We start from the raw sequence: 12,578 nt of genomic DNA on the forward strand, positions 1-12,578 counted from the left end.
AATCAACCAGCTGCACAAAGACAGTACCCAGTTAAGCAAGAAGCTAAAAAACGGGTCAGGGAGATCTTAGATCAACTTGAATACCACGGGGTGATTGAAGCATGCACCTCATCAATGAACAATCCTTAGTTTCCTGTTTCCAAACCAGACAATACATATCGTCTAGTTTTGGATTACAGACACCTACATTCATGTTGTAAAACATTTGCAGTGAAAAATGCACACAGTACAGCATTAATGAATAAAAGTACAAAACCACATTAGACATTTCAAATGGTTTCTTCTGTCAAAATATTGCACCTGAAAGTAGATATTTGACCACTTTTTCAATAATAGGGACCCAGAATCAATTTTGTCGACTACCACAGGGGTTCAAGAACAGCCCGGGGTTATTCTCAGCAAGGGTAACAGAGTTACTACAAATTTATGATGATGAGGCATTGTCATATGTCGACGATATATATCTGACAGACGATGGATGACCTGGACAGACACTTGAACAGGGTGAACACCATTATATTGGGCTTCGCCTCTGAGGGTTACAAATTCAACTTTAAAAAGTCCAGAATTGCCCATTTCAACGTCCTTTTCCTAGGATTTGAACTTTCAAGTGAAGGCAAAAGCCTGGCAGCCAACTTTTTCGAAAAGTGTGCGCTGCTTCAACCTCCAAAAACACTGAAGAATTTACAGTCGATTCTAGGTTTCCTGGATTTTGGAAGAACATACATTCTAAACTATGCAGACAGGGTTAAACCTCTCTACGAATTAATCAAACCTGATTTCAAAGCCACAACTTGGACACAAGAACACACAGAAATTCTGCGTTCCCTTCAAACATACATGTTAGCAACTAAACACTTGCAAACACGCGTAAATGTACGCAACTTAGTGATCCAAATCATTCCGGGTCAATGCGGATTCACCTACTTAACATTTAACGAAGGTGAAAAAGTACCCGTTGCATACAAATCACACTTGTATACACAAGCAGAAATGAAATTCACTCCTACAGAAAAAATCCTGACAGCAGTTCAAACCGCTGTTGCGAAAGAAAGAACCCTAGCACAGGGGAAACTAATAATGGTAGTGACTCCTGTACCAGCCTAAGAGGCAGTTACTAAAGCTAGCATTCCGAATGTAAAAGCTTTACATCCGAGATGGATACAATGGGTTAATTAATTCTTTTGCTGCAACTGATGTTGAATATGTTTTTGATCCTTATTTGAAAACACAAGCATTCCTGCAATAAGAACACGAATGTCCTCTGCCTACTGAAATTCTCCCTCTTGATCAGTACGAATTTATCATTTATACTGACAGATCTGTACAACCCGCTACGGAGAGTAAACAAGCTTACAGTGCAGCTTGCGCGATCGTTAAAGGTTGTATGCACGATGGCAAATTCAGACCAATGGTCACAAAAACGCAATCTCTAGGAGATTGTACAGCTCAGCGAGCTGAATTACAAGCATTCAAGATGGCACTTAAAAACACGGTTCACGAATTCCTCACATTCATAGTGTGCAATTCTTTTTACTGTGTTCAATCTTACAATGAATATTTACAGAATTGGCTTCAAAATGGTTTCAAAGATGCAAAAGGTGGCACAATCAAGCATAAAACGCTTTGGGAACAAGTAGTTCAGTTGCGAAACGGACTACAAAAGACTCACGTGATACACACGCTGAGTCATCAACGTGATGGCGTTCACGTTGAAGGGAATTAATTGGCTGATGAAGCCACAAAAGGGGCTGTGCAAACGGCTTCCATAGCTGCAATCACTTGTTCAAAAACGAAAATAGACAGTGAAATAATACTGGCTGTCAATGCTTCAAGCAAAGTCAGCGGTGCAGCCTTACCCAAAACATTTCCATTCAAATACTCATATATAATTGATGCGAACAATGTTCTGTTTGCTCGAATCCCTGGAGTGGGGGATAGGGTAATACCAAACATGGAACACAGATTAGGACTAATCCTAGCAGCACATGAAGGGATCGCCTCTGCCCATGCAGGTGTTTCCGCCACAGTATCATTATTAAAACAAAGATACTGGTGGCCAGGCATTTGGAAACAAACCAGGAATTATGTTTTGGAATGTGAAATATGCCAGAAGATGAAAATCTCTACTGTGAAACGTCCTGCGCAGACGCCCTAGTTAATTTCAGATAAGCCGTTAGTTTGTGTTTATCTGGACCACTGCGGTCCCTTACAATGGGACGGTAACTATAAATATATCATGGTCGCAGTAGATTCGTGTTCTAGGTTCCTATGGATGTGGCCTCAGCGCTCGGCTGACGCTCCAACTGTTATAAAAGATTTGCGAGTCTTTATCAGCATATACGCAATTGGCACACTACATTCTGACGAGAGTCCTGCGTTTAGCTCTCGAGCTTACAAAGAAGCCATGGCCAGTTTGGGCGTAGCATTGCGGTATTCTTCTCCATTCCATCCTGAGGGAAATTCTGTTGTGGAAAGAAAAAACCGGGACATATAGCAGTCTATAACAGCTAGGGTATTAGGTTCGGGTGATGGGTGGGTCAAACACCTTTATGGGGCCCAAAGTGCACTTAATAACTTGCCAAGAATTTCTCTAGGGGGAGTCACTCCGTATTAAGTTCTATTTGGAACTAGAATGTTGGTACCGGACCTTGATATGCGAGGCACAGTGATGGAAAAGAAGAAATTTGATATCAAAGATCGTTTGGCTGTTTTACAGGACTTAAATGAACTGAGAACAAAACAAAGCAACGTGCTCCTGAAGCCAACCATCACTGAGGAAAAACTGGCCGGCCCAGCAAGGCCTGTCTGGATCCCACAGCTTGGTGATCTAGTCAGAGAAAAGATCGCGGACAAGAAGGAATTTGGGCCTTCTTACAGACAACCAGTACCTGTCCTAGCAATCCACGGATCAAGAACAGTACTTTTGCTGCCCCTTGCTGGTAAAAAGGAGAAAAGATTTGTGTCCATTGACCTGATCAAACCACACTATGTGGCCGATACTAAGCAGCAGGCCAAGTGGACTCCGCCAATGTAGCAGACGCACTCCGCTACAATCCAAGAGGTTCAAACTGAGAGACTCATCACCTTGAAGATTCTGCAGTGAGAAGTAAAGGACTAAGCAACAAAGCTATGGAACTTGTTCCTCTTGAAACCCAAATAACAGTTCATCCTGATGCACATGTCTACAACGAAGTAACAAGTGATCAACTGGTTCCAGCGAAGTCAACAAATCCTGATGCAATTCCAACCATTGACAGAAGTGCCTCTAGCTATTCCATGAACTTTGATACGTTTTCTGAGGATCCAAGCGAAGCAGAAACGATGGCAGCGAAAAGAACAAGCAACAGACTTTTTTCATCTCCTGAAAAAGACTTATCTGGTTTCACCATGGATTGAACTATGGATTATTTTGGGAATGTTCTTCTTTCTACTATGGTTAGCTCTGGTAATAACTCTGAGTATGCTGATCAATGGAAGATATATTCAAATGGACACAGCAAGTAAAAGAGTGAACCTACTTCTCTACCCACACAAATCATCTCATCGTGAAGCAAGAGACTTGTCAGCGGTGAATATCACAGCTGTTCCTATACATTTTGGTATAGTTTGGGACCAAACTCAATATGACATTTTTGGCCCGTCGGAGCTTTTGAAGATTCCACATTTGTTTAAGATTTCATTCAGTGACTTTATTACCTCAAGTACCTTTTCTGATGATTGGGACTTCAAGATTGTTAATAACATGATGTCTGATCTAGAGATGTCTACAGTATTCACAAATCATGAATATTTAGAGGGTTCATCAGACTATGAACAAATGTATTGTTATAACCACTATGGTCATCATTTCTTGCATAAATCTGCAATGCCTAGAAATGTTTTTATGTATAACCAATGGGAACATTGTCCTACACCTCCAAAGGGTAGCTCAAAATGTTTTGCAATGAAATTTCCATATTTTTCAGGCTACAATTTGTCTAAACCAGAAACGTTTTACTTTAAAAATGTGAACAAGACAGGACGAAAAATATGTTAACCAATACGAAACATATTTATTCTGCAGCCTTTATTGCCCAACTGTCTAGACAAGGTTTCGAGTTTTGGAAAGACAATATTGAGACAAAGACTGTCTGGGGTACAAAAGATTGGCAAGTACAGGGGGTAGAAGCTTTATTTAGAGCCTGTATCAACCGTGAGCAAATAATGTTTTTGAATGACACTGTGCAGCAAACGTCTTGACTTGGATTAGCCAGGATCAAAGACATGAACACACCGACCATACCTATACCTGCAAGTAATAGCACTACACGGGGGGAGGTCGGTGTACATAATATTTTGCATCACAACAGATCAGAGCCAGGATCGAAAAAATGGTTGCTCTGGCCCACAGACACAAATAACTGTCAAGATCGATTCCTGAATAAAACACAGGGTTTCACTATCAATAGGCCAGACTCACGCTATGTTCAAAGACAGCATCCAGGGGTAGTAACAACATACAGTGTAGGGAAACTCTGCCTTGATTGGATACAGAAAGCTATACTGAAGGATGTTAAACAACACTTAACTTTTCTTCAAGAAGGCGCAGACCTTAGGCAATTCTTGCTAGGACCAAGAAAACCGCATAAAAAACGTTTCATATATGACGGTATCTATGCTACTTATAATGAAGCATTGAAGGTTACCCAAGCAGAGACTGCAGAACGAATACGAGAAATTGATCGTATTAATTTAGAGAAAACTCTCTCTGTAGTAGACAATGGGTTAACGACCCTGTCGTCCAGAATATATTCATTGAACAGCATTGTGACTTCTGTCATAGACATCATGGAACATGTCTTGGTCATGTTGCAACATGGTCAGTCTCAGCTACGTTCTATCATGCTATTAGGCTGGACGCTACAAAACTTGCGTGCAGGCTATGTGCCTTGGCGTTTAATCAATACTACGTCACTGTTTTCAGAATTTAATCTCACTGATAAACAGATCAGACTGGCACAAAGGAGAGCAGACTACACTATGCTGAGCATTGAAAAACTGGAAAAATTACCATTCACTGTGGCAGAAAAAAACAGCTACTGAGTGGATCATACATGGTAAAATTACTCTGCCTGTTACAACTTTCCATTTTCAGTATTGCCTAAAACATATACCAGTTGGAAAATATGAAAGGTTGGGTAAAGGATGCATGAAGACATCCTGGGAATTACCTTACACACATAGGGGCAGATTCATGTTCCCTGGCGCATCCCTGCAAATCAGCATGGATGCGCCAGGGGAGATGCGTCACAAAAGTTTACCCTTGCGCCACAATAGATGCGCCGCATTTACAATGCAGCGCATCGTGGCGTAAGGATAAACAGATGCGTGACGCATCTGATGGCGGACGGTTGGCGCATTGCTGGAGTTGCGTCGCAAGCGTGACGCAGCTCCAGCAAGGCTCGGGGGTGCCCTATCGTTACAATGCTGCGTCAATCCTTACGCCTGCTTCAAGCAGGCGCAGGGTTTTGACGCAGAATGGCCGGAAAAGTGATTGTAGATTTCACTCAGCCACTTTTCGGAGGCGTTCCTGCGCCAGAATGCTCCCCCCCCTGTGCAGGTACGCCCACATGTGGCGCAAGCTTTACGATGTGATGCATCACCCTAGATGCGTCACGTTGTAAATAGGGCGCAACATGGCGCAGGGTTTACGCCGCCGCTGAGTCACAAAAGTGATGAAACGGCAGCGTAAAAGTGGCGCAAGTCTGTCATAAATCTGCCCCATGGATGTTAGAATGGGGAACGTGAAGTGTTTCTTAGCGGTGACAACTGTGAACACACACTAAGCGGTTCTCTCCTTTGTCAGGGCATTAACTTACACGGGGCCTGTGATGGTTCCACTACAAACCTATCCTGTCACCTGCCAGGTTCACCGGCTGCAGTGATTAATCCAAATTTTGGCCAACTTTCTAATGGGAGTTACATTATGTTGAATGATCACAGCTGCTGTGGCATGTTGCCAGGTATTCCATATCTAGTTACGGTTACATCCAGGGTCACTTGCTGTATGCAAGTCTTGTTTCCAGAAATAGACACAGTCAGGGAGTCACCTTTATGGCCTTTACTGAACATCTCTTCTATACGAATTGATACTCTAAGCAGAATGAAAGCCATTCTTTTACAAAAAACAGTGCCACTGACCTCAGCCAGAGAAACCTGTGATCTCCAAGTCGCAAGGACTTCTGCGAAGATACATACCCTTTTGTATACAAACTGCTCTGTACATTTCTCAGAAATGTTAGATCGTATCTTAAACATGTCTGATCTGAGCGGTATTATACATGTATTTAAGAACGTGTGTGTAGGACTGTTAGCACCTTTTCAAGCAGTCCCGGAATTTTTCCAAACTTCGTGCACTCTGTGTTTGGCGGACTGCCGCTCCTTTTAGCACTCATTGCAGAGATCCTATTTTTGCTCCTACTGCTACGATATGGCAAGCCTCATCACCAGCGTCACTCCAGGCACCATCGAGAGAGAGCTCTATTGGAGATGAAGTGTCGTAAGCGCATCGTCCAAATTTTGGGTTTACCTAGTCTATGAGAATTAAATACCACGTGGTTTTCTGTCATTCAGACCAATCTGGCAAGATTGCATCTTACCTGTTCTACGCTGTCTGCTCTGCGGGGAAGAATACGTGCTAGACATCTGTCTAACACTCCGATCAGCCATGCCTACGGATATCGATACTCTGCTGGACCCAGTAACGGCCCATGCTCTGTGTTGTCCCCAGCAGCTACCAATCCCGATGACGGCATTCATTGAGATCTCACAGACGCAAATTGCTACTACTGAGGTACATGAGGAAACATCGGGCACGCAGGTAACATCCGATTCGAACATTGCTGATGCGTCCAATGCTGAAGGCGATAGTTCACATCTATGTGCAGTTAATCTTCTAAACGAGGTATTCCAACTTTCACCTACAACGGTAGATTAAACTTTTGTCAACAGAAATAAAAGATTTCACGTTTTCACCAGGCCCACACACTGACTTTTGATTCAGGCACACAGTGTTCCGAAGAGACTCTGAATTTGGTATTCCTTCTTTTCAAACAAGGGACTGACTTTGGATCTTTTTCCTATGAATAACTTTTTTTTCCAAATTTGCATTTTTCATTTTTGGCACAGTAATCTGCTTATAGTAGAACTATTCATAGAGAATAGAATTCTTTGATAAAACTTCCAAGGACATTATGCCGCCTTGTTACATCAACAATTTATTTGTGTTAACCTAATATGAAATGATTTCGGCTCTTTTTCTTCTGTATTAATGAGCCATTTCATCAAATGTATATATTTATGATTTATTCTTGTTGGCATTTTCAATACACGCATATGCTTAGAATGAGACATTGCTTTTAATATGTACAGCACCTTATGCATAGCAATGGGTTTGTATTGCACTTTTAGGACATATGTTTTTAGATATGTTTTAGCATGTTTTCGATTATCATGCGATATTCTTTTTTTGACATGTTTAGTATGTTTAGGATTTAGTAATGTGGTTCATACGGAACTGGAGTGGGTGTTGTGTGTAGATTTAGATTCCGTATATAGGTTTCCTGATTTATGCCCTCATATAGGTACAATTCATATTGCCCTTATTTAGGCATAGAAAATCCAGCCCTTATTTAGGCATTGTCCATGCTAACCAAATACAGGCATGGTCTCCTACATCCGTCCATCCACATCACAAAGAGTTCTTGGAAAATCGGACTCTTAAGCCTTTAGGAATTTCCCTTGTTTGGATATTGATTTCTCCAAGAACTCATTTAGTATGCGTGAACATCTATCCCTTAGGGGTTCATTCATGACATTCCGATGCCCGACTTTTACGTCAATACAGGCATTCCTAAACACCTTCAAGGTTCTGGCACGTTCCAGCTCGACTGCCTACTTGCAGTTCGCCACGGCAAGTTCGGAAGGACATCGAGTTCCAAGCTGATGCACTGACCAGACGCTGTCATCCTCTTCGCAGGCAATCCAGCTCCAGTGTTTCTGACTCTCCTTGTGGGGTGTTAGATTTCGAGTCCCGGAAAAGAGATTCCAACCTCACACATTCTAAGGTATCGAGCCAACTAGAACTTAGACAAACTTTTGGCAACTCTTGGCAAAACTAAAACTATAGCTATAGTTAGCTATACTTTAGAAAACAGCACCTACTTCTTACCTTGTACTACACTTAGGTTAGGTACACTGGGGTAGAACTATTTAGAAGCATCAGATGAGTATTCACATTTTAGCCTATGTTATTTATGTATGTATTTTAATTAATATATGTCATAGCTATAAACCATGCTATTGCAGTATTATTTTATCTTACTGCTAACTCTGTACATATTGTACTTCGCAGCCTGTCTTACGATTGTAGCAGTTCATATCACTTGCATGAGAAAAAAGACTGTTCAATAAACCCTTTTTATTGAAACACCTGTCTCTCTATTTCTGTGCAACTCTGTAGAAACGAAGCATGCACGATTGACTGAGTGAAACTGTTATCTATTGTTTCCACGATTCTGAGATTGTTCCGACTCTAAGTGAAACAAAGTTGTCATGTTTATGCGGTTGTCAGAAACAAATCCCTTCTTGTGTATTCAAGAAGTTTCTAGTGGCCTCTGAGTTAGCTGGCACACACAAGTAATTAAGTTTAATGTACTTGATAGATACATACTGACCTCAGTCCTATGTCAAATCTATAGTGTATATTATTCTAATGCGCAGAGCCTATCAGGGATATAGGAACTACACTACAAGCCCTGCTTTAGCCCGTGATCTGTGGAGATTTTTTCTGTGGCGCATTCACATGAGAGTTTAAATCTTACCCAAGTTTGCAAATACAGCAATCTAATGGCTTGTAACAGTTTTGGGGAGATGTTCCAACATGCCAATTTCTTCCATAGGATGTTGCAGTCTACCCCATCGAATGCTGCTGTGTAGTCGATGAAACAAGCAAAAAGTGGTTGAGTGCCGTGAGCCATCGTTTGGTGTACTAGGTATGATAGGGCAATGATGTTATCTAGGGTGGAACCTCCTGATCGGAACCCAGTCTGCTAGAAAGGGAGAAGATCTTCCTTGCTGACCCAATCGGCTAGTTCTGTCAGAAGAGTGCTTGCATAAGCCTTGCCCTCAATGTCCAATAAGGTGATCATACAGTACTTCCTAGGGTCCGTGCTCGGCCCTTTTTTGTAAATTGGGTGTAGCAGTGACCCCCTTCAGGAGTCTAGGAAATCCTCCAAAAGCCTACACTCGGCATACAGCTGTGCAAAATTCTCAGCCCAGAAGTCGATGTCCTCCCTGTAGAGGGAGCCAGGCAGGCCATTAGGTCCAGGAGCTCCATTATGGCATTTTTTTTTCAAGATGGTTCGAATTGCCTGTTTTTCTGGGGGGGTGTAAACGGCCAAAGGTTCCATAAGTTCTATTGTCACTTTGCTTGATTGCTCCCCAGTTGTTGTTCTTTCTAGTAATTTTGCCTTCGAGGCATCGGTGTAGAGGGTTTTTACATGGGCTGTCCAAGTGCTTGCATCAAGAGGGTTCTCTCTGTTAGAGGTCCCATGGATTAAGTTGTTTAAATATTGCCAACATTCTTGGGATTTGCTGGGTGCAAGCAACTTGAATATCTTCAGCCATTTTGCCTCTATGAGTTCGCGTTTTACCTGGCAGACCAGTGATGAGTGGCTCTTAGCTGCTAGTTTTAGTTCCTTTTTGGCAGACTCGGATCTAGTTGCCCGATAGGCCCTGCGTTTGGAATTCAGTTGTTTGGAGCATTCCTTGATTGCTGGTTGGTGTCCCAGCTTATATGCGGGGTTAGCATAGGTTCTGTGAGTGATGCTCCCCCGAAGAAGAGATGCTAAATCGTAGGCAAGTGAACCCCATTCCCCTATACGGCCCTTGTCGTTGAGACGTGTCTGCCAGCATTTCCACGTTGATTTTCATGAGGCAAACTTATGACTTGGGAGCGGCACCCATTTGATTCTTCTAAGGAGTCTATGTAGCTCTTACCCCTTTGTGACTCCGATGCAGCGAAGAGTATAGCGAATTTTCGCAGTAATGGATAACTGTAACGTTAGGGCGGCATGATCACTTTCATTCCGGGGTTGGACTGCATAATTTAACATATGTTTTGTAGACTCTCACATAGTAGAATATAATCTATTGTATTCCGATTGTTGTAAGTGGGTGCTATCAATGCTGTTGAGTTGACTTTTGTAGTTAAAGAGTGTGTTGTTACCAGGTTATATGCCCGCATTAGGGCATTGAATCTTCCGGTGCTCCCATTGGAGTGGCTTTCAGGTGCGTTTATCCCTATGTCGTGCATGTTAAAGTCACCAAGAATGATGGAGTCCATACCAGCATACTGTAATAGCAGAGTTTTGATCTCGTTTAATAACCGATTGAGTTTGTCCTTCGAGCCCGGCCCATGGCGATTAAAATAGACATTGATTAAGAGTATTGATATTGGGCCATCTGTCATGTTCAAGCCTTTCAAAATGCCAGCCAAAAACATGTCTGAGGGGTCCTTTATTACTGAAAAGTGTACTTTCAGTGCATGCTTGACATATATTGACATGCCCCCTGACGGTCTCCCGAAAATGTTGGCTTTTATTGCGGGTTTGAAATATTCCACATAGTACCCTATTGGTGTAGAAGAAATAGCCCATGTTTCTTGGGCGCAGATTATGTCTGCGCCTGCAAGGAATGTAATTGCAGCTGGACTTTGCAAGACTTTATGTATCCCTGCAACGTTCCAAGTCATGATATTGATCGTTTGATTGATTTCAGAGGGACTTCTATACTGAACGTGGCTGTTGTTTAGGGCGTAGCTGATCTTTGGTGGTGTCGACTGATTGCCTAGTAAGGGTCTGATATTAGGAACTAGAGTTTAAGGCCAGTGAGAGCCAGGACCAATCTTTGGTACTGTTCCCCTTAGTTGAACAGGAGCGATTGCCTCCTTCTACGTGTTTGGTAATTTGAATTGAATTGTTGCTCCGCTGAATTGTTTGTGTGTCACCTATACAGCCATGTAAAATCGTTCCGGTAGCTAGTAAAGTTGAATGTTTACTGTTTATCCATTTCTGACGATTCAGATCTTGTTCTCCCTGTTGAGCGCATGGCACATTATTTTTCAGGATCTCTGGATATTTAGTAACAAGTGGGGGCTTGATTTTTATGCCCCAATTGTCCAGTTGCGTTTTATATCCTCTCAAAGCGTCCACCATGATCAGGTTGGAGAAAGTTATCTCAGTTGTTTCATTTAATTCACTTGGCCCTGAGCCAGAAAAAGCCACCGTCTCAATATCAGTTATTTTTTTATTTTCCATTCCCGGAATATTTTCGCAAATCTTCAGAAGGTTGCTCAGACATACAGATGTCCTCATTGTTGCTCCCTAAACCAACAAAACATAATAGATATAGAACAGGGATACTCAAATTTCAGCCCGGGGGCCACATGCATCCCTTCTTACCTTTAATTGTGGCCCCCTGGTGAACAGCAGCACAGGGCTGTTGTTCACATGACAGAGCAGGAACATTCAGGAAGCTGTGAAACGGGCGTACTTTATTTGCAGGTTAACTAAACTAAAGGTAAGGAAGCAAAGAATGTTTTCTAGACAACTTATCTCTAGCATGCATCTGCTTTACGTTCCCCTTGGCCCACCTTTCAACACCCCAACCCTCCCTTGCTGGCATCGGTGCTGCCCTCGGGAAGCCATAGGCATTACTTTGTGACCCTGGGAAAATGTTTGCGAGTACCCATCATATAGAATAATGAAGGGAGTTTAATACTCTGGTTTGGGGTAATCCATCAAACGTCCAAGATGAGGGTTGCTGATATCTGAGGACGGCACGAATTACATTAAAAAATAAGTGCTTTCAATATGTGACCATACAATCCAAACCTATCATATTTGACAAGAAAAGGACTCTAAGAGACTAGAAGAGTTGTGCATTAACGAAGTAGCAACACAATCAGAGCCAAAACACTTAGCCCTGCACACTCACCCTCAAAGGAACAGTTTACCATTATGGTTTTATTATTCTAACTCCATTGTAGGTCTGTCGATAGCAGGACCATTTGATTTGATTAAAAAAAAGAAATCTCTCTCTCTGTCTCTCTTTATATATATATATATATATATATATATATATATATATATATATATATATATATATATAGATATTATCTACTGGCGGTCGCCAGTAGATAGTTATAGTTAGGACCCTGTTTCCATAGGAAATCCGCAACATTCTATTTGGAATAACTTTGGCGCCGGTCGACGAATGCTCACGAAATTTTCAAAACTAATGGGGCGCTCCGCTCCGCTCCTACCCTGAAAGTCTCGGGGGGATTCGTCAAGCGGGGGCTGAGAAAAAAGGGGGGTCCCAAAACGCGTTTTCCCCATGCATTTTTCCATAGGACCTTTAGTCCGAGCTACAGCCCGAACGGCTGAACAGAATTACTTGAAATTTGGCAGAGAGGTAGTCCTCAGGTCAAGGAAGTGCCTTTTGTAGGTCTGGTGTAAATCTGTTCAGTAGTTCCT

Source organism: Triturus cristatus, chromosome 7, assembly GCF_964204655.1.
Source record: "Triturus cristatus chromosome 7, aTriCri1.1, whole genome shotgun sequence".
Classification (NCBI taxonomy): Eukaryota; Metazoa; Chordata; class Amphibia; order Caudata; family Salamandridae; genus Triturus; species Triturus cristatus.